At 34.6% G+C, this 24,985-nt stretch overlaps 1 protein-coding gene across 2 annotated transcripts in view; it reads left to right on the top strand.

Moving 5' to 3' along the window:
- The window catches only part of LOC143256701 (synaptotagmin-1-like), a 140,228-nt gene that overhangs the window by 97,051 nt on the left and 18,192 nt on the right, over window positions 1-24,985 (top strand). The window lies entirely within an intron of this gene.

Raw genomic sequence — 24,985 nt, 5'->3', positions numbered from 1 at the left:
ACAAAATGATATACTCTGCACTGGTTCTTGTAATAAGATTCCTAAAAAGTAGGCCTACAGTTACTTAAATATGTGTTTCTATATTTAAAAGAAGGAACAAAGTAATGTTACCAGGCTGAACAGGCCCAGCATGGCCAAGTGTGTTAAGGCTTTCGACTCGTAATCTAAGGGTCGCGGGTTCGAATCCCGGTCGCACCAAACATGCTCGCCCTCCCAGCCATGGGGGCATTATAATGTGACAGTTAATCCCACTATTCGTTGGTGAAAGAGTAGCCCAAGAGTTGGCGGTGGGTGGTGATGACTAGCTGCCTTCCTTCTAGTCTTACACTGCTAAATTAGGGACGGCTAGTGCAGATAGCCCTCGAGTAGCTTTGCACAAAATTAAAAAAATTCAAATTCAACCAGGCTTAACAATCAGTCATTGATAACATAAACAGTTCCATTGTATTATTGCAAAATAATATCGGCTTATAACACTAAAAACCAGGTTTCGATACCTATGGTGGGCACAGTACCGACAGTTCATTGTTTAGCTTTGTGCTTAATACACATTCATCAAAGACACGTTTCCATATTTAAAATTTATTAATTTGCTAATATGTATATTAATACACATTAATATAAATCTAAATATGCATATTTCGATTTGTTAGTACAGTAGTAGTAAGAAAACGCAAACTAATACTCATGAGCCCAATTTGATACCTCAGTGGTCAAAGGTAAACATACAATTAAACTCAGGAAGATCTATACAGTCAGTTAATTGGGACCCTTTAGGGTGAGCAGGTAGATTTTTTTTCCAACAGATATCTCTTCTATTAAAATGCTATTTCTTCTTCCGAAATCAAACCGAAAAATAAAGTTTTTAAGACGTGATTGTAATTTCAAACGCTCTTATAGGTTAAAGATATTGCTTTAGTAATTGATTTGCGTTGTTTCAAAAGAATTATGAAGTACTATATAGTACTATATATTAATATTTTATGCAGTTTCTTAGAGATAAACAGTGTATGTTTTGTTACATTAGGAAATTTTGTAATTATTTTATGAATCACATATTGCCTTAATTAAACGTTAGGTTTCTGTATATCTCACTTTTTATAATATTTCATATTTTGATAACTAAATTTATTAGAATAATGCTAGACGTTAGTTTCATTCAAGGAATAAAATCGATTTTCTTCCATCACGATATAAAACTTGTTTATGTGCAATTCATTCAGAAGAAGAACAAAAAAAAAAAAAAAATCACGTTCAGAGTTGTACAAAGTGACATAATTTATGTAATCTCAGTAAAGCCCCCAGTGGCACAGTAGTATGTCTATAGACTCCCACCGCTAGAAACCAGAGCTCGATACCTGTCGTAGACAGAGCGCAGCTCGCCCATTGTGTTGCTTTGTGCTTATTTCGAAACACACGCTTTCAATAAATCAAAATGTTTACAAAGCACAATTTTTCAGAACACTTTAGCATAACACTGTTTGGCATCTTTTTTTTCATTCTTTTTATGGGAAGTCAACTATCAATAAATAGGACAGTAAGTGAAATTATTTCGAATAAAATTCAGTAGCATCTTTTCAAGCTTTTATTTTCCAGTAGGTTCTCCAGTATTGAGTAGACCGACTCTGCCGTCCCTCAGTTGTACAGCGGTGTGTTTACGGCCTTAAAACGCTAGTAACCAGGTTTAGATAAACTTTGTGCATAACGACAGTCAGATTGACTCCACCCATACTGTGCAAAAGTGTTTAAAATTGCGTAAATATACATTCGATCAGACGATTATTTTGTAAATATAACACCTATACAAACAAGTATGGCTGTCGTTGTCCTGTTATACCATCATGTTAATTCGTTCCATACCCTTCCAATTACATCTGAAGGCCACATGTATGTAAGTAGAGGCCTATCGATTTCCAGTGACAGCTTGCAGCTATCGTCTTATCGTATTAGATGTTTCATTTTGAAGATACTTTGCTACAGTAACACCTGATTCCGTTTATTCAGTGTCTTAAAAGTTGTCTCGTAACATCAGAGAATTTTTATATATCAGGCACAACTTCTTCTTTGCATAGTGATACTTCTTTCCTAAGTTTTCTCTCTTTATCAACTGATATTTAGCTTTGTGTATTTTAACGATTCGTTCAAATATACTAAAAAAATTTTTTTTTCGTAGTTACATTGGTTTGAACGTACCATTACTTTGAAAGGATTAAAAATTGGCTTAGATATAACCACTTGAAAGGATAGGTATATATTTCCTTAATTTTAACCTTTTAGAATCGATTGTATGAATTAACACAAGTGTGATGAAAAGTTAACTTACTAGCATTTTCACAACTTTACTACAATTACTATGATTTAATCAATTGGTGGACTATGGTGTTGAGATTCCAAGTTTGTGTCCCGTTATCCCTCTCTCCAAATAAATCCACGCTTCACATCTCATGACCTTGGATACGTTGTAAAAGCGATGGTCAAATTTCACTATTTGGTCCGACAAGTGTAATACAAAAGTTAACAATGGGTAGAGATTGCTAGCTACCTTCCCTCTTGTCCATCACTTCGATAGGAACGGCTAGCACAAATGTCCTTCACGTATCCTTGCGCTTAGAAAAGAAATCCAAGTAAAAATTATTTTTTCTCTCAGTGTACATACTCGATGGTGTTTCATTTTCTAATGTCCATTTTCCTTTTGTTAATATTTGTTGTGCTTGATGTTGCCAAGTTAACCACGTAAAACATTGTAACTATAAACATTATACTCTTTATATCCAACGATAAGTAAGTTTTAAGTCGTGCGTAACAGGATACTTGCTTTAATTAATTAGATCAAAATGTCTTATGGAATGTATATGTTAGTGGTTTTGAAGCAAGTGACATCTATACTAAGGTATTCTCTGTACCGTTTTACAGATTTAGGTTATTTGACACTTGTGATGACATGCGAGACAACTGTATAGGAAGAAGGATCTGCTTGTTGACTTGTGATGCCATATGGCTAATTTTATTCTACAGTAGGAATGGGTATCAGTTTCTGTTTTTCTTGATATAATTATGTTTACGCCTATTGGTGATTACATCGGACACTTCTCTAAGTTCATCCCACTTACATATTGCCATGAACCACTGTGGTTTTTATTTGCATGATAACCTTTTATGTATTAAAATCACTTCAATTTATATTTATAGACGAATTCTCTAGAATTTTTATCTATACTTTTTTTAAGTATAAGGCTATACAATGAACTATTTCTGTTCTCTCAGCCGTGGGTATTGAAAGTTGTTTTTTAGCATTATAAGCCTTCAAACTATTTTTAGAGTCACCAGGAGACTTGTACTTAACTTTTAAAGGAGTGTTTTTATACTTTTTGTTAGAAGTTTGATATTTGTACTAGACTGTTTCTAGAATATTTTGCAATAACCGATAACACAAAGTTCAGTTTATATATTTTCATATTTCTTAGGTTTCCATCAATTACTGATAATACATTAACTTCAGAAGTCAAATAATCATCCACTGGAATACTGCAGGCAGACACACGACACAGGTTTCTTTTGCAGAGATGTCTACTACTGTTGTATTTATTCAGTGTGTAACAGTGTGTAATTTTATTTGCCTATCTCGCAGGCAGTTTATTCGTGTGCTTGTATCTCATATGGCCCGGCATAGCCAGGTGGTTAAGGCACTCGACTCGTAATCTGAGGGTCGCGGGTTCGAATCACAGTCGCACCAAACATGCTCGTCCTTTCAGCCGTGGGGGTATTATAATGTGGCTCTCAAACCCACTATTCGTTGGTAAAAGAGTGGCCCATGAGTTGGCGGTGGATGGTGATGACTAATAGTTACCTTCCCTCTAGTCTTACACTGCTAAATTATGGACGACTAGCGTAGATAGCTCTCGTGTAGCTTTACGCGAAATTCAAAACAAAAACAAACGTGTATCTGATGTTACTACTATTGGAAAGCTTAGGCCTAAGGATAGAGAATGGAGTCGATTTATTCAGAATTAAAAGCGTACTGATAAAGACAAAACATATCTGTGAAACTAAAATATAAGGGAATGAAAAAGACTTTACAATGCATTTTATTTAGAGTGTAATCAAAATGAAAAAGACGAATCGTTAGACTTCAATTTATTTATAAATAAATAGTGTATGATGTTTGAACTTCCAGCAAAAATGGCAAAGAGTGAAATGGAACTTTTTCATAGGTAAAGCTTAAGTGTAAAATACGTTTATTACGTTTCACCACTGTTTGAGCACAGGGTTAGTCCTACACATATCTGATAAATTTAAAACGCTTATACAGCATTATTTAAAATTACTATTAATTTTCTAAATAGAACAAGTTATTTATTTAGAGAGAAATTAGAAAATCAACGTACTAATGAGTACAGTTAAGTAAATATACTTTACTTTATTCCTTACATATAAAGTTTAGAGTGCATTATTTCCTCGGTTGGGTACCGTCGTTGTTAACGACATTTTCGGCCGTAAATTCAATAATGTCTCACAAAGTTCAGCCTACTTAGAAGATTTGGGTAGTCTTGAATATCTATATTAAGTTAGCAATGCGAAACAATCTTTACGATAAAAGTCTATAATAACAAAAGGGAATACTCAATAGCTGTGACACTTGAACTTCTTTTTAGGCAGGATTATAGTAAATTAGTCTATGAGACTTTGTTTCATTTTTATTGGCTATATTTTTGTGGGTTAGCAATACTAAGCGCGTGACGCCCGAAGCCTCTTTTATTACTCATCAGAATCTCTACCAGCCTATCTTCAAACTGAAATTATTTTAGACAGTAAATTAAACTATGAGACCTTGGGTGTCTTCAAATACAAAAACCAAAATGGTTTGATCTCCTGAGTTTAAAACCGTAAATAAATTTTAAATCGGTAAAGGAATGACCGAGCTACAAACTGACATTTTATATTTGAAAAAAACAAAACAAAAAAAAACACGAACAGTCCTGTGAGCCGTTATTCTAAAAATTAAAAATTATGAAATTATATATGCTAAGCCTTCTAATTAATAATTTTAATAAAAATAACAATAATGAAATTAGAAGCTTGCTATTATCCACAAAGTACAAATGTGTAACTATAGGGGTTTAAAATACTCCCTTTACCGGTCCTGAAGCAGGAGTAATTAGAAAATAAGCAACTTTCTACATGACCTTTTAAAATCTGGAATATTCCCCAAATGTTTGGAGTAAATCATGGTGTTTTTATCGTCTAGAGCAAACTACTAAGCTGTACTTTAATTTTGGGTTGAGTTTTCTATGCCTAGTTATGACAAAGCAGAGAAGTGGCACTAAATATTATGGTGTATTTCTGTTTTATAAGACTTATCTATTAAATTTACCATGATAAAAGTTAAGTTCTAATGAGTGCAACGTGGAGATAATTAACAAATTATCTAAAAGTTAAGGATTTGCCTATTTACTAAAACTATTCAAAATTGAATACTTTGAAAATGTAAAATGTATTACTTTTTAGACTTAAAGCACTCGCTGGTTAACAAAGTTTTTTGTTTTTTACTCCATTAATGTTACAAATTTTAAATATTTGTACCGGAATGAAGTTATCAAATATTTAATCTAATAAAATATACATTCAACGTGACCTAATGTAAAATTCGTTTGTTATAACTTGCAATTATAATGTAATTAATGAATCTTTAATTATAATGACGAGTTTGTGAATCTAAGCTTTCCCTGGACAGGCCGAAAAATTATTTATGCTTTAGAAAAATCAGTCAAGACCATAATTAAAATTGTCAGCAGGAATTATAATTTTTCCCTAAATTATTTTTTTATTTAATTTATTAGAAAATTAAACTATGTTTTATGAATAATATTTATGTGAGAATATTGGTGTCATACATTAGATGAATTATTCTCGTGCAGTTTACACACAGAAATAACAAGTAACAGTAAACAATTATTACTGATACATGCCTAACTGATTCTTTCCTTTCAAAGTGCTTGTTTTTAGGTATTAAAGTCGCATTTTTTAATGTATCAAAGCATTATAGTGAATCCAGAGCTACATCCTGGAAATTATGTAATAAGTAAAAAGTATTTCTAGTTTCTGCTTACTAATATTAATCTCTTGTTAAATTACGTTTTGAAATACTTTTATTTTAATAAGCATCTTTTCCTTATTTTATCAAACAGATCCTATGCTCAGACATAATCAAGAACAACAGTGTCTCTAAAGAGTTAACTCAATATTTTATCAGAACTTTGTGAAATTTCGTGCAATCAACTCAGTGAAATATATTTTTACTGTGAAATAAAGTTTGCTTGAACAGTTTAATGGATAAAAAGCATACATTTTTGATAATTTCAATCACTGACTATATTGTATTGATGTAAAATTCGAAATATATTGGCTAGGTGGTTAAGGTACTCAACTCGTAATCTGAGGGTCGTGGGTTCGAATCCCAGTCACATCAAACATGCTCCCCTTTTCAACCGTGGGAGCGTTATGATGTGCGATTAATCCAACTATTCGTTAGTAAAAGAGTAGCGCAAGAGTTTGCGGTGGGTGATGATGACTAGCTGCCTTCCCTCTAGTCTTACACTGCTAAATTAGGATCAGTTAGCGTAGATAGCCCTCGAGTAGCTTTGCGCGAAATTCAAACCAAATATATTGTTCATATATGCTATTTTTCTCAGTATAATAGCAGCGAATCGCATCAATTTTGATTCATTCACACGCTCATTTGCTCTACAATGGAAACCTGTACGTGCTCAATTTGCTAGAACATTCAAGTCTCTCAATTTAACATAAACGGGTCGGAATCGGACGTCTCTCACTCTCAGTTGCATCTCATTCACTCAGTTGGTCACTTCGCCTTGTTCTGCGCACAATCAAAACAAAAATCCGATCTTCTTCCTCATACCCAACGATATAGTTAAATTCTGCAAAGCTTTGTTGTTTGAAATCTGTTAAACTCTAGTTCTGAGAACATAAATTATTTAACCTCACCGAGATTGTTTTTGCTAGATTTATGGACAATATGTTACATTTTCACGAAGGGAAACCATCACACACAAGCTTAAGGTAGTGTGCTATCACTATTGTAGATGTGAAATTGGTGACCAAGAAAACTTTGGGCTCCACATGTGCAGTTCTCATGATGTGGTGTGATTCCAAAATATAAAGAACGTCGTGGTTTTCGTTTACAGTAATGCAATTTCTTAGCTTCAAAGTCTTGATTCTTAAAATGCGTGGAAGATACTTTATGTTTCTATATAAATGCTGATGAATTAACGAAAGAATTATGTACTGAACATCATCCTAAAGAATGAAGACTTTTTATTGGCCCATCTAAAGTTAGTCTGAAAACTGTACATTTGCACAACAGGAACACTAGCCCATCCATTCCTGTTGATGGTGCTGTGAACATGAAATAAACTTATTAAGATATGGAGATCAAACATTGTTAAGTGCAAATCTCAAAGAACAAACAAAGTTATTAAAGATAAAACTGTTAATTTAACGATATATAAGAATATTTTTATACGTCTATCACAACCTGAAAACCAGGCGTGATCAGTAATTTTCAATATGAATTTAAGAAGTAACATCTTTACATTACCCAGGAACACATGATATTAAGAACCAATATTTTCACATTACCAAGAAACAGTTGCATCTTTTCTGGAATCAGAGAAAAAATAATTTTATAGCCCTCGGTGTAATCGCTTGGCACGAGAAAGGTCCTGTGTTCGTTGTCCAGAACAGTAAAGTTTAATTACTATTAAAACAGATCCTCCCTTCTAGTGGTCCAGAACATTGTTTGCGCACTTCAAATGCCACAAACCGAGTTTCGATACCCATGGTAGGCATAGCACAGATAGCCCATTGTGTAGCTTTGTGCTTAATTACAAACAAACAAACCATTGAAACAATAGAACAGGATAAATTTATTATCCCCGTGTTTTATTCTACGAGATACATACGAAACGTTACTTGCTGTTTTATCATTCAGTTGTCTAATTTTTCTGTCATTAAAGAAATGCATGTATTCTCTGCTTTCTAACTTATCCTACACCTCTAACCCAAGAGCCTAAATATCAGTTGCATTCGAAATACATAACGCTAACTTGAACGTTACTTGTATGAGAATAAAACTCTTTTAAATAGCATAATATGATATAGCATAATAAGCTGCAAATTTAACGTCAAACTTACTGATAATCTAACCTGTATTTTTATTAATCAAACTATTATCTGATCTATATACTATATTTTACATAGTTTATACTTTCACGACTTAAAGTGTTCCATCTAAAATTATTTGTACGTCCCAAAGTGAGTATAATTATCATAATGAGTATCAGCACACATTTTAGATTAATTATAACTTACCTATGAAAATATATTTCTTTAAATGTAGAAAACTAATACTACAATAAGCATTGTACGAGTTATAAGTTTTATATTTTGTAAAGTGATCGTTACAGAACAATCCTTACATTTGTAAGTTAGTCGCAAACTCTCTATTTGTTAACCTGAAGATGACCTAGGAAAGTCGAAACGTTGTTCTCTGCTTGTCAATAAAAGTGTTAATACCCATACCAGCCGTTCTGAGATAAATTTTTATTTCAAATTGGTTTCCTGTCATCAATTCATTCATCTCATTTTATCCTCTGTTGCAATCAATAAAGTAATAAAATACATTTTTTAAACTTTCTAATCGTTTTTTTTCCAATATTTCGAAATGCATGTGCATGTATTGTAAGTATTTCGACTACAGGATAATTTTATTTTCAAAACAAATACATAAATTTGTAAAATAAGGAGCTTGGGCGGCCCCGTGGTAGATCTCTGGACTTCAGAGCTGGCGAGTTGGGCTCGAATCAGTGTGATACCATAGAATCTTTCCTGTATTTTAAGCTGTAAGTGCGTAACAGAAGTGATAGTCATATTCCTTTGCGTGGATGATGGGTGATAAGTTGCTGTTAGTTACTTTATTGTTTTTGAATTTCACGCAAAGTTACACGAGGGCTATTTGCGCTAACCGTCCCTAATTGAACAGTGTAAGACTGAAGGGAAGCTAGTCATCACCACTCACTGCCAATTTTACCAACAAATAATGGGATTGACCGTACATTATAACGCCTCCAAGCAGAAAGGACGAGCATGTTTTGTGTGACGGAGATTCGAACCCGCGACTCTAACCACCTGGCCATGCGGGCCACTGGCTGTTAGTTGCTCAAAATTATTTGTCTAACATAGTCTTAGTAATTCGGCCTTAAGTAGAAAATACATCTACAAGAAGTAAAAAAATAAATGTGAATTGTAGCAACACAACAACAAATAAATATGTTAAACAAGCATTTTGTTCTTTTTATAAAGTTTAAAATCGAAAGAGACAGGGTGTTTTGGTACGAAAAATAATATTTGAACTTTTTGACATTTACCTATGACCTAACATATGTTTTCATTCTTCTTGTTGGTGTTTCCAACCTCCAGTCTGTCCATCTCCGGTACCGCGGTAAATCTACGGATTTACAACGCTAAAATCGGGGGTTCGATTCCCATCGGTGGACTCAGCAGATAACCCGATGTGGCTTTGCTATAATAAAACACACACACACATCTAATTCAGATACTTTCAACGCTAAAAATCATGTTCCGATATCCGTGATGGGCTGAACACAGACAGCCTATTGTGAAGCTTTACGTTTCGTGTTTTCTATTTCATTAGCTATCTTCGTTTAAATTTTAGCCAAGCTGAACTCAAACAACGTTTATTTTATACTTGTTTACCGTTTTTAGTATATGTTAATAACAAACTTTAATAATACTTCTTTTTACAAGTTGGCTGTGTCTTTCGATGTAATTCAAACAAAATGAGACAAAAAAAAACCAACAAAACACGAGTATGATTTGATTCCTAGGATACAATTTGCATCTATATTTCTTGTATTTGCACATTTCTGTTTATGAAGATACTTTCAACAAGGACGGATACTGCGTATAAATCCTTCTTCCAACAGCAGCGCGTTTTATCTACGACATTAGAAGTACATGTTTAATCTTATAATTGATGTTGTTTGTTTCATTACGAGATAGACGTGAAGCTATCTGATACATTAGGGTTACTAACTGAAGCTAGAGATGCAGTAGTAATGAATATTGTTTTGAAAGACTCGGGTGAGAAAATGGCGCAATTCTATACGTAATTTAGTTGCAAAGTTACAAAGAAAGCTCATTTGCTAACGACACGAGTAATAAACAAGCAAGTAGATTCACTGTATTGTATCGGATAATGTAATTGATAAACATTCTGTTGGAAGAAGAACATTGAAAAGGTAATATAACTACGTTTTGGTTGTTCTTCAGAAAGCCATTGTTTTTAGTGAAGTTAATGCTCTCTTGCTAAGCCTTTCTAACTTTTTTATTCCCTCTGGTGTTTTATTTAACTAAAAGCTAAATCATTCAAAGCGTCATTAATTTTAAATCTCTTGCTGTACTTCACATCATTTTACGTCTTTCAACCTGATGGGTTCTTTCGGAAGACATTACTCTAATACATTTTAAGTAACTGAGATTGTCTTATCTTTTGTGTTTTTAATATTTGTTTTGGTATATACCTTGGTCTCTTGTCAAAACTACTCCGATATATGTTTCTAAAGAAAAGTTAAGATATCTTTCTAAATCTACCTGCAAAATCTTACTTCATTCAATATTTATTTCAGTTCAATGGATATTATTAGTGATTAAATCCATTGAAAGTATTTTGTTAATTAATTTAAATTGAGACACAACTGATGTGATGTTATCCATAAACTGGTTCTAGAATGGTATAGTTTCAAGAACTTGTTAACTATATACCTTACGTCAGTGTTTTTATTTTCAACTATATATTTACATAATATATTTCTTCGTAATGTAGGTTAATTAAAAATAAATACCTACCATACTCTGGACAACTTAGACTCTCTAGAACAAAAACTTAGTTTACTGTAATATTAAAAACACAAAAAAATATATTGTCTGACTATTTGTTAGAAAACCTATAAGCTTCCTCAGTTAAGTCTTTAAAAAAATCAAATTCTCTTCAGGATGTGGAATATTGCAAACTGTATGAGACTTTTTATTTTGACATCCGAAAGTTTAGACATCAGTTTCTTCGTCCCCCCACTGGGAGATCGGTAAGTTTACGGATTCACAATGCTAAAATCAGAGGTTCAATTCCCCTTCGTGGACGCAGCAGACAGTCCGTTGTGGCTTTGCTATAAGAAACATACACACTCTATTTCTTCGAGCAAATATATTAATGGTCCCAAAGGAAAGAATGTGCACAAGAAATAATTTACTTCGTTGTTCTGGAAACTAGTTGTCGAAGTTAAGTCTTATTAAGCTATACTGTTATTATCGAATTAATCAATGCCTCTTTATTTTATATGTTTAAAAATATTTACTATGGCAAAGAGTATCTTATACATTGGCGTTTCATACTTTATTGAGATCCGGCATGGCCAGATGGTTAGGGTGCTTGGCTCGTAATCTTAGGATCGCGGGTTCGAATCCCCGTCACACCAATAGATGCTCATCTTTTCAGCCGTGGGGCCGTTAGAAAGTGATGGTCAATCCTACTATTCGTTGGTAAAAGAATAGCCCAAGAGCTGGCGGTGTATGGTGATTACTGGTTGTCTTCCCTATAGTTTTACACTGCTCAGTTAGGGACGGCTAGCGCAGATAGCCCTCGTGTAGCTTTGTGCGAAATTCAAATCAAACAAATAAAAAGGAAGACTTTACAATATAAAGAATCACATTAATCGAAAGGTGATGCACAAGGGAAACAGAGAGAAATTGTAAATTATTCACAGAAATGGAGTGTATCTTTACTCCAACTATTTTATCGCCATTAATGAAATTCAATACAGTAATAAATAATATATAAATGAAAATTTTTCAGATTTTATTTTTTAAAAATGTCACAAAATTTAAGGTCTATGTTTTAAAGCATTCGTGTGCTATATTAGACGTAAATAAGTTTAAACTACTAACAGCCAGTAGCTCGGCATGGCCAGGTGGTAAGGGTCGCGGGTTCGTCACACAAAACATGCTCGCCCTTTCAGCTTGAGAGCGTTATAAGTACGGTCATTCCCAGTATTCGGTGGTAAAATTGGCGTTGAGTGGTGATGACTAGCTTCCCTTTAGTCTTACACTACTGAAATATTGGTCGCTTAGCAGATAGCTCTCGTGTAGGTTTGCGCGAAATTAAAAGAAAGAAAGAAATAAAAAACTCACAAAAATACCGAGATCTAGTGGAGTCTTATAACACTACTTATGATTAACATGTAAGCATAATTTTTAAATGTTAAGAAATATTTCACTTTTTACTGCAACCATAGGATTTTTTCAGTATTTAAGCTGTTCACGAATTAGAGAATTTTTATGCTTCGTATAAAAGCTCATAATCGGAAAGCAAACACGCGTTATAAGTATTATTATGATACTTCTTTCAAAGTGTGTTCAGACTGTTGGTTCGACATACGGAATTTAGTTCTTCGAGTCTCAGACAACATTCTTCTACGTTAGATCTTTAATGTGGTTTGAGAACGTCATGTAAGACAAATTATTGACATACAACACTAGTAACGCGACCATGAAAGAGAGCTTCACAACTAGTGACATCAGAATCCTGTTATTGCTGTTGTGTATCAAGTATTCGTCTTATTCGACTTTATCAGATCTACTGATGGATTCAATATAGAGAACGAAATGTTGTCTTGAAACCATGCAAAAAGCGGGAAAAATTCATAACACACCATTACATATGTAACATATTTGTATATTATCGGCATTTAACTTAATAATTGTTGCTCTTTTGTTGAAAGTTATAAATTGACATCTATGTTTATACACTGTTGGCCAAAACTTTAAGGTCAATGAACATAAAGAAAAAATATGCATTTTGCGTTGTTAGACTCAACCACTTATTTGAGTAAAGCTTCGAAAGATGAAAATAAGAAAAGTGAGAATAAAAATAAAAACCTTTTTAGCATTTAATAGGGAAAATGTGAACAATATGAAATTAGCTTAAATACTAGCTGGTCAAAGGTTTAAGACCATACCAAAAATGAGTCCTAAACAGGGTAGGAAATGCCCAGCAAGAGGTCTCAATAGTGAGTTGCACAGCCGTCATTGCGAATAACTTCAAACATTCGCTTTGGCATGGTCGATATAAACGTTTGCAGAAGGCTGGCTGGAATGTTATTCCAAGTGGTGAAGATGGCTTCACGAAAATCATGCACTGTTTGGAATTGACGTCCATTTCTATAGACTTCCCTTGACATCCACTCCAAAACATTTTCAATAGGGTTCAGTTCGAGCGAACACGCTGGATGGTCCAAAAGAATCACGTTATTCGCCATGAAAAAGTCCTTTGTCCTGCAGGCATTGTGGATTGCAGCGTTGTCCTGCTGAAAGATCCAGTCATTTCTACACAAGCGAGAGACTTCAGTCAATAAGGATGCTCTCTCCAACATGCCAGTGTAGCCAGCTGCTGTTTGACGCCTCTGTATAATGAAGCTCCATTGTTCCATGGAAGGAGAAAGCACTCCAGATCATAATGGAACCTCCTCCACTGTGTCGTGAAAAAAATGTCTCCGGTGCGATATCCTTATCGTGCCAGTAATGTTGGAAGCCATATGGGCCATCCAGGTTAAATGTTTTCCCATCAGAGAATAAAATCTTCGTCCAATTTTCTACGTCCCATGTTTGGTGCTTCTCAGCAAAGTTTAACCAAGCTGTTTCGTGGTGTGGAAGGAGGCGTGGCCTTTGAAGACATATACGGTTTTTAAAGCCTTTCTTTCGTAGATGCCGTCTTATTATTATTTAGCTGCATTCTGCATCCGTAAGGGGCTTAATCTAGTTCGACGATCGGCTGGTGTCGTGCAGGACAACACGTAGAATCCTCCTGCTCAATGCCGGCGAAATTTTCATGGACTGACTGCTTGAAATTCTCGTTCCGTATCCCTCAGGGTCTTTTAAGAAATTTGCAACAGCAATTTTACTACGCCCAATTTCACCAGCAATGGCACGTTGGGAGAGATCCTGCTTTTGCAGCTCGACAATTCTGCCACGTTCAAACTCTGTCAACTTTTTAGCCTTTGCCATGTTTTTACCCAATGTAACACAGGAGATGTCAGTGGGAGATGTTGACAACGCTAATGCTTGAACACAAATGACTAAATTTCGTTTCGTGTTTACCGATTAACGCTTCGTTTCAGTATGGTCTTAAACTTTTGACCAGCTAGTATTTAGGCTAATTTTATAGTGTTCACATTTTCCCTATTAAATGCTAAAAAAGTTTTTTTTATTTCCCTTTTCTTATTTTCATCTTTTGAAGCTCTACTCAAATAAGTGGTTGAGTCTAACAACGCAAAATCCAAATTTTTTTCTTCATGTTCTTTAAGATTTTGGCCCGCAGTGTTTGTTAACCATATCAAAAACTTATTTTCAGAGTTGTATAAATAAATTGTGATATTCAGAATTTGATGCTTTTTCAGTTGTTTCAGAGTTCATCCTTCTGTAAAAGTAGGTTAACAGTGACTATTGAAGCATTTTGTTATTTGTATATTACAGGTATTGAATTCAATAACTGTTGCCCTTCTGTTGAAAGTTGTAGACTGACACCTATGTTTGTTTGTTAACAATATCCAAAACTAATTTTCAGAGTTGTATAAATAAATTGTAATATTCAGAATTTGATACATTTTTATTTGCTTCAGGGTTCATCCTGCTGTAAAAAATAGTTTATAGTAACTATTTAAACATATTATTGAGAATATACCAACATTGTATAAGGTGGAAAGTTTGTTTCACACACACACACAGATTTATGTTTTTCCCTCACACACAGATTTATATGTTTTTCTCTCACACACACAGATTTATATGTTTTTCCCTCACACACACACACACACACACAAATTTATATGTTTTTCCCTCACACACACACACACAGATTTATATGTTTTTCCCTCATACACACACACACACAGATTTATATGTTTTTCCCTCACACACACACACACACAGAGATTTATATGTTTTTCCCTCACACACACACACACACAGATTTATATGTTTTCCCTCACACACACACACACACAGATTTATATGTTTTTCCCTCATACACACACACACACAAATTGTTCAAAGCTTTCAAAATTTCATCTTAAACTTGTAAACATGACAAGAAAACCAAAACAAAAGCAAAACTGAAAAACACACTGACATAAGGCATATAATTGTCAAGGATATCGAAAGGATAACACAATATCCTGTAATTACATATGATGAAAAACGTTCACTGGTTTGCATCATAAAGATATAAATAAAGAGAACTTCCTGCAATAGAAGATACATAGTCATGACAGTTGTTTTTTTTGTTTTTTTTCACCAACTATATCGAGACCTCTAGTGGCAGCTAAATGTAACTGGATTATAAATGTAAGTAGATTATATATATTCAGACTTAGACTAATTAATTACTGAATGCGTCAAGAGCAGTCTTTTGTTTTCGTAGCCTATTAAAGTTTCATATGCGTTTCTCTTCAGAGATGGTATATCGTCATGTGAACTTAAACGTGCATTAATCATACGGTACACAGAGAATTACATTTTATTTTCTAACACTTATTATAAAAAGTTGTTAACCATAAACTTATCTTTGTTATGGCTTATAAGGTACCAGTAAATCTGGTAAAGTGTAGAATACTGAGAGATTCTGAAGTGCTACAGAAATATAAAGATATATTTTGACGTTAGTCCCTAACACAAAGAACTGGTCGTAGGTATTTTGCTTTCAAGACTTTTGCCATTTACTCTTCTATTCAATTTCCAACCTTCAATGTTCTGTTCACAATATTTAATAATCACTTTAAAAAGTTAATTCACGGATCCGGAAATATTAGTGCTTGTTGTTTTTAAGAGGCTCGAATTATTCGAGTGTTGTGGCCATTTACAAGGTTAATCATACAAATGATTTAAAAAGTGCTTAATCAATAAACCATATAAAATAAACTGATACTTTTATTCCTAATTATCCAAACAAGCAACGTTTGATTTATATTTGATGGGTAGTTTTAAGCATTAATTTACAGCTCAGAAAATAATTTAGTTACAACAGACACTGTTCAATTACAGATTCCTATTGCTTATTGGGCCATGAAATCTGTATAATCAAATAACTTATGCTAGAAATATTTTTCCTTTTGTAAGTTTGTGGAACATCTGAGACTTACTGATTTTATTCATTCATCTTTCCTAACTAAGGAATGAATTTTTTTCATTGAGCTGCTTACCACATCATCCTTTGAAAATGTTCTGCGTATGAATGACTAGTGTTCTGAACAGACCGACTTCCACAATAGATAAAACTTTATCCCTAGCGAGGAGGGAGAATAGGATCTGGCTTAGCTTAGTCGTTAGCGTGACTGATGTATGAAACCAATAATTCTTGGTTTGCAACCTGTTACCGTGCTTCGCATTACGCACTTTATGGTTATGGGTTGACTAAGTTATTTATTCGATTAGACAAAGGTTATCCCTAGCCTTAGAGGCAGATTCTGTTGACTGTCTGCCTTCTCTTTAGTGTATTAGTTTAATTAGGAACGTCTATGAGCAGGTAGTCTTTGTGTGACTGAAACATACAGCTATCCATAGCGGTACAGGAAATTTAAAGAATACCAAGTTTCCACGAATAGGAAAACGTACAACCACGATAAGTTATTTTCTGTAACTCTTATAATGCACCCACAACTTGAAATGCGGGACATACTTTAGGAAATAGAACGGAATTGTACTCAGTTTGCCAGATCTGAAATCCATTTCTACTACAAGGTCAAATCTAGTCCCATAGAAAAGTATAAAAATAAACTAAGTCAGGCAGGCGTGAGGAAAAAACAACAACTGTATTTAGATTGATATATTATAGTCATATACAGGCATCTTTTGGAGGTCATTTAGTTTAAATAAAATATTAACACTTCAAAATTTTCATTCCAGCATTCACGAACATAATTTTGAAGTAATTTCTATGTTTTAATTGATTGGTTTTTCTCTTTAAAAGACGCTTACTAATTGATTTTGTTCATGTCTTCATTATTAACTGGTCTCTTGAAAAAAAAATCAAAATAAATAAATTGCATCTCGCTTCACTCATCTTCAACATAAAAGACGTTCAATCATTTAAAAGGCGTGATGATGTCTGTCTTGTTTCATAAAGGCTTTTAGTTTGTAAAAGTAAAATTATTCTTGGAAACTACATTTTGTATAGTCAGAAGTTTAGGCTTAGTTCGATAGATGATAATATATTTACCAGTCACTCTCTGAATTTGACATTTGGCTAGGTGGTTATGGCACTCGACTCGTAATCTGAGGGTCGCGGGTTCAAACTGATTTAAAACATACTAACTCAAGTTCAGAATGACAAAAATACATTGGTAGTCAGTACATCTGAATATGTAGTGGTTGGCGTGGCCTAGTTGTCATTCTGAGGTACAGATCAGATATAACATTCTAATTGTGTAGTTGAAAAACTATCCGGCTTTAAACTGTGGGAACGTTATAAGTGTGACAGTCAAATCACGATATTTTATTTAACAGTAGACGCTAGGTGGAGCACTGATGACTTATTGCTCTCGTCTTCTAAATTAAAGTTGGCTATGCCTAAAACGTTGTTCTTTTTTACTTGGCAATTTGATCCATCTGTCGCATATAGTACCGCGCAGATTAAAAAATACCAAACTTCAAAACTTGATCGTAAAAAAAATAATATAATGAACAAACAGTCAGAAAAATAATATAATGAACAAACAGACAGGAAAATAATATTGAAACGCGCATAACCAGTGACTATATCATTTAGAAACTAATGCATATAAATAAGCTAGTACAAATGAGACTTATTTTCATAAGATCGTCCACAGTTAATATAAAGACACTCATTTTGACCTCTTTCGCCGTTTTTCTGACTAAAGTGCCTGGAACGTATTGTCACTGTACTTTTTTGTAATCACATCGCCTGACTTGTCATATACTGCTGTAAACTGCGCTGTTGTCATTACATCGTATATTTGGTGCTGTAACAGTATACAAGTGTTACAAATATTATCTTCAGTCACTCGTGACTACAGAATGTCGTATTTCACAAGAAGACGAACGTCAAATTTACTCTTTTAAGCCTCAGATGTTTTTTTACAAGTTCTAGGGAAACACTCGTCATTCAAAGTTCCTACCTAGAAGCACACGTGAAAATCTATATCACAAGTATTACTGATTTATAAAATCTACCATGCAAAGGGAAACGATAATATGTGTGTACAGATTGACACCTTCGTGGTCAACAATTTTGGGGCTTTGGAACGGATCGTGTAAAGCGAAGTTTAAGGTCATGAAAACGCTCGTTTGAATGAAACAAGCTACAATATCTCCAAGTTGTATTTATTCAAGTTACTCAACCCTAACAGAAAAATAACAACAAAACAAAACAAGACAACAACAGCAATAAATGCGGGTCAGGAAAACTTGAAAAACGCATACAATAAAAATGTAACCAGCAGGAAAAGAGGCAACGTGATAATGGACAAAGAATATTACATTAACAAGTTCCATTATCTAGTTAAACGGGAAATAACAATAAATAAATATTAACCCTTTTTTTGTATATATAGCAACATCAAAAGGAACTCTGAACAAAAAGTGCCAAACGACTGAAAGCACGTAACACTGTGACACGTTCCTGGTTCACCCAATTTCCAGAAACAAGTTTACCTTCTTCGTTCCATTATCAACAGTAGAGGGCTACTGTGTCATTCCTTAGTAAGGTATTTGATAGATATGTTAGCACTATTAATCAGTAAAGATCCTTACATACTAAAGAACTTGTGAAAACAATCATGGTATTGATAACTTCCACGAGATACAAAGATCAGTTTTGATAAAAAATGCTACCAGCTTGCTTCAAGGCCTATTAATAGCTTCAATCTCTGTCACTCGTACTTATTGACCTTCCAGATTCCAGACTTAATGAACCGCCTGAACAGATATCATTGAGCATATAACACAAGAGTTTAAAAGATGAACTATGGCTACTGGTAAGTTCCTTGATCATAAATCAAAAGCGTAACGAACAAGTGACATAAACTGTATAGTTTCAGAATTACTAAATTTTGTGGTAATAAAAGTGCTAAGAGTTATACAACTATATTTCCATATGCCAAAGGTACATCTGTAAATAATAAAGGATATGTGTGCACAGCATAAAGTTGCGTAATTAGAATATAACAAGCAATATTATCGTAGTTGACGTATACCAAATCATCTGAAAAAGCGACAGAGAGCTAAAATGCCATTAGCATTTAGACTTAATTGGTCGTTTAGGGTACTAACGAAGACTAATAATTAGCACCCAATCGCCACGGCGTGTCCTAAATAGGTGGAGTAAATGGTAAAACATGTTCAATGGATTGGATTGGTTTGTTTTGAATTTCACACAATGCTACACGCGAGCTATTTGCGCTAGCCGTCCCTAATTTTACAGTGCAAGACTAGAGGGAAGGCAGTTAGTTATCACCACCCACCGCCAACTCTTGGGTTACTCTTTCATCAACAAATAGTGGGATTAACCGCACATTATAACGTCCCCACGGCTGAAGGAGCGAGCATGTTTGGTGTGATGGGAATTCGAACTCGCGACCCTCAGATTACGAGTCGAGTACCTTAATCACCTGGCCATGCCGGGGCCTGTTCAATGGAGAGGTATGTTCAGAAAGAGGACCACAGAGTAATGAACATATTCCTTCCCGTGGGTTTACCCGGATACTCGCAAGTTTAATAAGTGAAACTAAAACTGAAAACTTAGGAGCATATATTCTCAAATCCAAACCTATCGCGAGTTAAACCGTACTTATGTATGCTTAGTAATAAGTATTTATAACCTAAGTATCCTTTCACTGTGCTTAACGCTCCTACGAAAAGACGTTTCTAGTCCTGATTTCTCCAAGCCCGTTCCCCTGGCTGTGGTTTCGCTAGATAGAAGATAGGAACAGTGGGAATCTCGTTAATCCATTCATTAATGGATTTAAATGGCAATTTCATTTAAATACAAAATTATTAGCCTAATATTAATAACCTTTCAAGTTGCTCTGGGGCCTATTAGGCCCCACTTTTCGTAGGAGTGTTAATAACAAGAAAGTAGGTAAGCAAGACGAGAAGAAATATTCGTTTGCTTATAATGGTAAAGATCATGAAATGGAAAATAAAATCAGTTGAATGCCCTATTAATACCAATGTAAACTATGGTATGTTAGCGAATCACGAATATAATTTCAAGAGAAAGTGAAAAATATGAAAAGCTGAAAAAGATGTTAAAATATTATGAAAAGGAACTTCCAAACTAACTGAGATATTTTATATACTGTTATTTTTCTCGCGCAAACGGCACGTGCATATTTATGGTGTTTTCAAAATCTCGCTTTTAAAACTCTCACACGAAAAGAAAATTGACTATGGGCGCATTGACTATAAAAAAGCTTTTGGCTTACGTTAACATTTCTGGGCTGATACGTTGCGACTTAGCTTCTTCCTCAGGTTTGCATTCAAGCTACCTTTCAACTAGTTTCAGGCGTGCTTAACTTACACATCTGCTGCAAACGTGCGCTATACAAAAGATACGTTAGAGTTTTCGGATAGCTTATCGGCCATTTGTCCGTGTCTGTTTATCAGAGGACGTCAATCACGCTCTTGGCACGAGCCTAAGACAAGCAATCAATAGAAACTTTGCATTGACGTATCCATGAAAATATTCAGACTTCTTACTTGCGACAGAAGCTTACACAAATACACAAGACAATAAAATAAACTGTTAAAACAAACATCTTTTATAATATTTTTTTCTTTTACTAGACAAAAAAAAATGAATGGATATGATGAATGTAAAATAAGTCTTGAAGTTTGCTTCCATCAAGTATTACTTTCACGTGCATTCATTCATCGTTTAAATATGGAGACCTAGCATGAGTGAATGGTTAGGGTGCTCGACTCGTAATTCGAGGGTCACAAGTTCGAATATTCGTTACAGCAAACATGCTTGCTTTTTTACCCGTGGGGACGTTATAATGTTACGGTCAATTCCACTTTTCGTTGGTAAAAGAGTAAACTAAGAGTTGGCGCTGGGTGGTGATAACTAACTGCCTTCTCTCTAGTCTAACACTGCTAAATTAAGGATGGCCAGTGCAGATAACCCTTGTGTAGCTTTGCACGAAATTCAAAAAACAACAACAATAAAACAAACAAACAATCAAATATGGAAAGTGTTATTTACTTAAAATTATAATGGAAATACCATTTCCACTGAATGTAACTCGTAATTCATTTACACTAAAAGATGTATCCTGGCATGGTTAGGTAGTTAGAGGCGCTCCAATCGTAATCGGAGTTCGAATCCCCATCAACCAAACATACCTTTTCAACCGCGGGGGCTTTGTACTGTGACTGTCAATCTTAATATTCGTTGGTAAAAGGTATTAAAACAACATTTATGTTACAAATTTGTTACCTAAACTTTCGGTGTGTTTTAGTTTAGTACCCAAAACATCCGGTATATTTTTAGTTTCGTAGTGAGACGATAAAAGGATTCAGCTGATATATGTAAAACAAATAAACACACGCTATAAAGACCACAAGGCATAGTTGTAAAATCAGCGATGTAAATGTAATACAAACATAAGGAAAATTTTAATTTCTCAAAACAGTAAGATAAAAAAATGTCCCATAAAAATATAACATACAAAGAACTTTATTTGCAAGACATTCCTTTTTTTCTATCTTCCTTCATAACATTATTTTCCTGATGAAGGATTAATCGTATTACTATAGGAATGGTACGGTGGATCAATCTTCATGTATTTATTAGCAATCAAAATGCCATGAATTTTGTCTCGAACCACCGATACCATTATTCAAGATTCAATCTCAATCTTGTGCTACTTTCCCATAATGTTCCATTGAAGACATTGTACATGGACCATGATACGGTTCACATCACTGTAGTAGCGAACAGATTATTGTTGATTGTTGGTAAACAGTTCAAACTTTCATTCATCTCTATAAGGCGCATGTATCCAACTCTACTTATTCCACGGGCCGGCCTGGCCGGGTGGTTAAAACACTCGACTCGTAATCCGAGGGTCGTGGGTTCGAATCCCCGTCACACCAAACATGCTAGCCCGTTCAGCCGTGGGGGCGTTATAATTGTGCAATCAATCCCACTCTTCGTTGGTAAAAGAGTAGCCCAAGAGTTGGCGTTGGGTGGTGATAACTAACTGCCTTCCCTCTAGTCTTATACTGCTAAATTAGGGATGGCTAGCGCAGATAGCCCTCATGTAACTTTGTGCGAAATTCCAAACAAACCACTTATTTCACTGTTACTAATTTCAACCTTTATGTTTCGTTATCTTTTCACAGCAGTGGTTTTGGGGTATTTTGCTGATCCAATGAATCTTACATACAACTGCTAATAAAACAAGAAGTATTGACGCAATTATTTTATTTGTCTAGTTTCTTCTTCTTTAGCCTAATCTTTAAATTCTACTCATTTGCCGTGTGACAATTCACTGCTGGTTGACATAATTGGATTAATCCTTCTATCACTATTGGACATTTTATAAAACTATATTTTATAAGCTTTGATGTGGTGGGCAATTTCAACTTGACGAGCCATGAGTGGGCCACACTGCTGCAACTGAATACAAAAGAAGAGACTTGGCATATTTTCCTATTTAAGTTCAGCCTGGGTTTAATAGAAACCTCGGGAGACAATCGGGGGGCATTCAGAAGAAGGTGATTCTCTTCGCCCTGCATGTGATAACAGAGTAGGACGGTACTTGGAAGATCGTGAGATTTGGTGTAAGTGAAATATTTTGATCCGTGATTACGAGAATAACCACTTGTATAGAAAATTATATTTGTAAAAAAAACGGCTGGTACGGGTTTGTTCCTCTACATATTGCCTTCTCTATCCATACCAGCCGTCTTTTTACATATGAAATATGTTGAGTTTGACTGGTACGTGATTGATTTAGGTTTCAGATGACAAAATGTGGATAGTCAAATATTTTTTTTATCTTAGGTGAAGATAAAATAACGGCCCTAATCGAACCGTAAAGTCCGATTGACGGGGATCTGTAAATCCTATGCCTTGAAAATTTGATGTGTAGGGAAGAGAAAATCCACTTTCACTAATCAGACGCTAAGTACTCTACCTAACTAATGCCCAATTGATCAAAAAAGGAATAATACAAAGTGAAAGTAAAAATGGAAGGAAGGAATGATAGTCGTGACAGCTAAATATAAACTTACTTGACTATAGCCGTAGGGCCTTATAGAAGAGACGTCTGAATGGTTCTTTCTGAGTGAAGGGGTGTCGTCGTCTTCACCATCGGTAGGGGAGAGACACCTAAAGAAACAGCGTGTGTCGTGCGTTTCGTTCATAGATTCATGACTTAGAGACAGAGGATTGAAGGAACTGCTATAGGGTCATGTTAGTTTGGATTGATACACTGTTTATGAGTGAATGTCAGCTTGGTTTTCTTTGTTTTTATCAGCTGTATGGGTTTGGATTTGCTGGTCTAGTGTGGTTGAGATGTCGAGGAATGTTCGGCTTCGCTGGTTAACGTATGCTGCGTTTCCGTCATCTTGGTTGTTGTTTTCGTCTTCTCTGCGTTTGAAATTTATTTGTGCTGAATTTTACTTGCTTTGGTTATAACAGAGAGCTTTAGAGTTTCTTAGTCATTATCGGATGTTGTATCGATGGCTTACTTAGAGTAGTCGCTGGAAGGTTTGATTTATGGTTAAGGGCGTTGATAACCAGTCCAGGTTGGGAGGTCAGTGATATCGTCGGACCCATACCTCTTTCATTATGTTTATTAACTTTTGCTGATTCCTCATAAAAGAAATTTAGATGACAAATTTCTTCGCGAATCCATAAAAAGTAGTAGCCATTCTAGATCATTAAATAGTATGCATTTCTACTGAGCTTTTGAATATTCCATTGCCGGGCCCCTCAACAGACTTGGATCTCGGGGCAGCTGCCCTCTCCCGTTAACTGTGCTTACAGTGAGATTTTTTGGCTTTGAAGTGAAAAAAACTAGAAGAAACATCCATGTTAGAGAATGTAATTAACAGTTTTTTTCGAAGTGACAAAAACTTTCGTGAAGTAAGATGGTTTTCATGTTTTTCTAGAGACAATCTAATGAAGTGCATGTATGGTGGTGTGTGTATGTACTCTGCTCTGATGCTTGATGTGTTTTTTCTGTGATGATTGGTGGGTTAAAATTTCTAGAAAGACAATGTTTGGACACTACTCTTGAGAGATTGGCTGAAGAGTTCATGGGATTTTTTTAGCTTTTCTTTTGCAGTTGTTGTATACTTAAAAATTACATGAAAATAACAAGAGAAGATGTTGTGACCAGAGTCTTGTTTATGTTGGAAGGTGGACGATTGTGTTCGATTTCTCCTGTTTCAATGATGTAGCTTGACGTACAGTTCTGACATTTGTGTTTATTGACAACATTACTAACAAGGTCAGTTTAAAGTAAAATATGAGTATTAGTACCTTTGCCTAATCAGAAGTAAAAAAACCCTTTATAAACCAATATCCTGCTTCCTCAACATTTGTATATTCATCAATGATATTTTAGTTGCTTAATGATAGACTCATTTAAACTGTTATTTTTCAACTGCAATTTTATAACTGCCATTAGTACGTTGTACCAGATAATAACAAGAAAACTTATCAAAATATTGTAATTTATGTTTTTCTTGTTTCTTATCGCTCCTCACACTTCTGATTTATAACTTTATTTACTGATATTACAATATATGATTTCTTATTATTAAATTAAAAATAATTTGAAAATAAATTCAAATCCTGTGGTGTATT

The sequence above is a fragment of the Tachypleus tridentatus genome, chromosome 7, assembly GCF_004210375.1.
Source record: "Tachypleus tridentatus isolate NWPU-2018 chromosome 7, ASM421037v1, whole genome shotgun sequence".
NCBI lineage: Eukaryota > Metazoa > Arthropoda > Merostomata > Xiphosura > Limulidae > Tachypleus > Tachypleus tridentatus.
The sequence above is the reverse complement of the archived record's forward strand: the minus strand, read 5'-3'. Positions and strand labels throughout refer to the sequence as shown.